Source organism: Octopus bimaculoides, chromosome 15, assembly GCF_001194135.2.
Source record: "Octopus bimaculoides isolate UCB-OBI-ISO-001 chromosome 15, ASM119413v2, whole genome shotgun sequence".
Classification (NCBI taxonomy): domain Eukaryota; kingdom Metazoa; phylum Mollusca; class Cephalopoda; order Octopoda; family Octopodidae; genus Octopus; species Octopus bimaculoides.
The window spans coordinates 13,879,299-13,884,064 of record NC_068995.1 but is presented as its reverse complement, the minus strand read 5'-3'; the positions used below and the strand labels follow the sequence as shown (position 1 = coordinate 13,884,064).

The window sequence follows — 4,766 nt, the reverse complement described above, 5'->3', positions numbered from 1 at the left end:
GGTAACTATCGATTTCCAGCTTAAACTTTTGCTTCAAGATTTCAAAGACAAAAGTCTTAAGTTACTAAGGATTTATCAATGGATTTTACATAATGATCACCAAATAATCACACAAATATTACATCATCAACATCTATTACCAATATCGGAATAATTTCTATCTTACAGTCAAAGAACACAATAAGGAAATGCAGCCACTTGGAAGACATTCAGTCAAAAAGAATGCAATCAGCAGCAAAATCCTTAAATTTTTTTGTTTTTCATTTTAATTGATTTTTATATATATTATTGTTTAGCGAAACCGTTTTCTTCAAATGGCCACAAATGAGCTGGATTTCACCAAGCTCTGCTAGGAATCTGTCCCCCACCACCACCACTGCTAGCACCCCATTAGTTTTGGTAGTTCCTCAATTTTATGTCTCAGCTAATAATAATCAATATAGTCAAGTGGTCTTTGTCCTCTATTAGAGCGTGAAAGTCTCTAGTGGCTGTGTGGTTAAGAAGTCTGCTTCATAATCGCGTGGTCTTTGGTTCAGTCCCCACTGTGTGGCACCTTGGGCAAGTGTCTTCTGCTATAGCATGGAGCCAACCAATGGATTGTGAGTGGATTTGTTAAAAAGAGACTGAAAGACTCCATCAAGCAGGTGAATGCATGTGCGAGTATTCATTTGAAGTTTTAAAAAATCCTATTGTATTTCTATAAACATTAGGAACTATATAAAAATTTTTTTAATATTTTATGTATTGTAGAAGCATAACTAATTTACTGCACATAAATTTTAATGGACCCCCTTCTCTCACCAAGGGTCATGAGGACCCCAAATGAGAATCACTGGTATAATAACCCATGTAAGCATGGAAAGGAGAAATGGACATTAAATGATTGTGATATGGTTTCATGATCAGCAAAGCCTACTCTGCATTGAGCAACCATAATATAGCAAGCAGAATGCATTGATAAATCATTGAAACTATTACTAAAGGTATTCCAGGTATGTCTATCCTGTCTTTAGGCATATATATTATATATATATATATATATATATATATATATATATATATATATATATATATATATATATATATATATATATATTTCAGAATACATTTTCAAGTATCCTCTTTCATAAAAACTATCAGGTGTAACATGTGCAAGATCTAGCTGGTATTTCTAGCAGGTCTAGCAAACATAGGTGTTCTCAGTAGTTAGCCTAGCAAGTTGTAGTTTAATACATCAACCTTGACCAAAAAGTGGCTAGAAATAGCAGCTAAATCTCCCTCATACCAATCTTAACTTTTTTTGTTGATGGGGAGATGCACTATTTCCTTTAAAACTTTTTTAAAAAATGTAATGATGTCATATCCAGAATACCTCCAATCAGAGGTTTGTTCAATTGAGGTGAATTTAGAGTTAAACATCTCTCTTACAGAGGACACAGAAGAAGAGAATGTACCATAGAAGTACACAACCTCCACACTACCACAGAACTACACTATACAATAACTACAAGGAATACTTTTAAAATGAACCTATACAAAAGACAAATCAGAAAGTGGCAGAAATAAATCGATCTATTCTAAATTTGATCCTCAAACCATTTCATTAACTGATTGGTTCCAAAATATGGAATGTAGAATTCCATTAATTTATAATTAATAAATATTGATCTTTAACAAACACAAAAGGCCACAAAGTTATTGTTGGGGGTGGTATTATCAATTAGGTCAACTCCAGTACTTTGTTGGTACTTTATTTTATTGACCTTGAAAGGGTGAAAGGTGAGGTCAGCCTTGATGGGGGAGGGGATTCGAACTCAGAACCTTGAGATAGTCATTGGAATCAAATCAATAGACAAAATCCCCTAGTATGGAATAATCAACCTTGTAGTTAACCAATCTGTCATAACCACTGTCCCATGCACACTGATTTTCTAAACACAAATCCCACAATGAATGGTCAAAGTATATAGCATGTGTGTGGCTCAGTGGTTAGACCATCAAGCTCACAATCATGAGGTAGTGAGTTCAATTCCCAGACTGGATTGTGTGTTGTGTTCTTGAGCAAGACACTTTATTTCACGTTGTTCCAGTTCACTCAGCTGTAGAAATGAGTTGTGACGTCACTGGTGCCAAGCTGTATTGGCCTTTGCCTTTCCCTTGGATAACATCAGCGGAGAGTGGGGTTTGGTATGCATGGGTGACTGCTAGTCTTCCACAAAGAACCTTGCCTGGACTTGTGCCTCAGAGGGGAACTTTCAAGGTGCAATCCCATGGTCATTCATGACCGATGGAGTTCTTTATATATGCATTATATAAATCTTTTATAAGAATTTATCAAGTAGCTAGCGTGAAAAAACCTCTTAAGGAAAAATCATTTATTCCCCAAAATATATTTATTTATATAAGGGCATTACTATACATGAATGCCTCATGCTATGAGGGACTCTAAGGTCAAACTACCATAATAAACACATTTTTACCGAATGCGAGGAAATGCAACTTTCAAAGCTTAGTCTGTTTTTAAGAAGCAAGCTTTGAGAGTTGCATTTCCTCGTGTTCGGTAAAAATGTGTTTACTATGGTAGTTTGACCTTAGAGTCCCTCATAGCATGAGGCATTCATGTATAGTAATGCCCTTATATAAAATATATATATATAAAATATATATAACTTTATTGCAAATGTTTGTTCACTGAATGACATAGCCCACATCCCATCAAAATATTGCCACACCCTACTAACGAGGTGTTCAGCCCAACTAATCAAAGTAACCGTCAGTAGAATAGTAGGAGCAATTTAATCAACCAAGCCCAACCCTCAAATTTCTGGCTTTGTGCAGGTCAGAAAATTAATTAAAATTTATAAAGCATGTCACTTACCTTTCCATTCTTGTACCAGAGAATAGCATGGTTCCTTGACAGAACTTTGCAGTCAAATGTGCCATTGCTGGGTGATGGACGTGCCCTAGCAACAGATCTACCCACTTTGACTGGTTCATGAAGAGTTATGTGCCTTGCTAGGAATGGGTGTGAATTTGGTGTACATGTTAAAATGGCCACAGCTGACATTGCTGGTCATTTAGCCTCCCCTTTAACCTAAAAAATAAATAATAATAATAATAAATAATATAAACAATAACAATAAACAATAATAATCATCCTTTCTACTATAAGCACTAGGCCTGAAATTTTGGGGTGGGAGCTGGTCAATTACATCGACCCCAGTGTGTAACTGGTACTTATTTCATTGATCCAAAAAGATGAAAAGCTAAGTCAACCTTGGTGGAGTTTGAACTCAGAATGCAAAGACAGACAAAGTGCTACTAATCACTTTGCCCAGCGTGCTAGCAAATCTGCCAGCTCACCACCTTTAATAATGGTGCCAAATTTTGGTATAAGGCCAGTAGATTTGTGGAAGGGGGTAAGTCAGTTACATTGACCCCAGTGTCCATTTTACTGACCTAGAAAAGATGAAAGGCAAAGTAACTTTGGCGGAATTTGAACTCAGAACGTAAATACATAAGTATGCTGCTAAGCATTCTGCCCAGCACTGCAATGATTTTGCCAGCTCACTGCCTTAATATTAATAATAATAATAATAATAATAGGAGCACTCCGTCGGTTACGACGGCAAGGGTCCCAGCTGATACAATCAACGGAACAGCCTGCTCATGAAATTAACATGCAAGTGACTGAGCAATCGACAGACATGTGTACCCCTAACGTAGTTCTCAGGGAAGCTCAGCAGGACAAGGCTGGCCCTTTGAAATACAGGTACTACTCATTTTTGCCAGCTGAGTGGACTGGAGCAACATGAAATAAAGTGCCTTGCTCAAGGGCACAATGTGTCGCCAGGAATCGAACTCACAACATTACGATCGTGAGCCGAATGCCCTAACCACTAAGCCACGCGCCTTCACAATAATAATAATAATAATACACGATAAGCAGAGTGCAACACAGTGTAATAAAACACAGATTGACTTTGTTCATTGCAAAATGAAAAATACACAGCTCCGCAAAAGTTCAAAATTTCAACAGGACTATCCTGCATTGAATTTCTGCATTTCTGTGTAGTTTTCATTTTGAAAACTGGAGACAAAAGACCTACCCAACTATTGTTCAATGCAATAAACAAAATCAATCTGTTTTATCAAATATATCACGCTCTTCTAATTGTATTTACACTTTCATGAAAACCTTACATCTATCTCCATAAATTATTATTATTAAGGTGGCGAGCTGGCAGAACCATTAGCATGCCAAGTAAAATGCTTTAGCGGCATTTCACTTGTCTTTACTTTCTGAGATCAAATTCCACTGAAGTTGACTTTGTTTTTCATCCTTTCGGGGTTGATAAAATAACTACCAGTGAAACACTGGGATTGATATAATCAACTAGTCCCCTCCACCAAAATTTCAGGTCTCATGCCTATAGTAGATAAGGTTTTCTTTATTACCACTTTAACATACAATTATTATTATCAGTGTAGGTGAATATGTGAGGGTGGACAATTAAGAAAAAGATGAATTAGTTTGGTTGTACTTAAGAAACTATATAAAGCTCAGATGTCTGAAGCATGATGCTTCACATTGCTAAAGTGTTGTGTGAAGAGGAATGTTGATGAGGGTGATATTAAACTTTGAGAGTATTGCAAGGAATAGAAATAACTTTAAAAAAAAAAAACAGAGACAGGCAGACAGACAGAACAGTGAGAGAGGGAGAGAGAGAGAGAAGAGAGAGAGAGAGAGAAGAGAGAGAGAGAGA

The 4,766-nt window shown here is 36.5% G+C and overlaps 1 long non-coding RNA gene across 1 annotated transcript in view; it reads right to left on the bottom strand.

The window, feature by feature from the left end:
- LOC128249498 (uncharacterized) overlaps nt 1-4,766 on the bottom strand; it is a 78,324-nt gene that overhangs the window by 4,589 nt on the left and 68,969 nt on the right. The window contains exon 2 of the long non-coding RNA XR_008265604.1: nt 2,879-3,094. This is a non-coding gene — a long non-coding RNA (uncharacterized LOC128249498). The remainder of the gene's footprint in view (nt 1-2,878; nt 3,095-4,766) is intronic.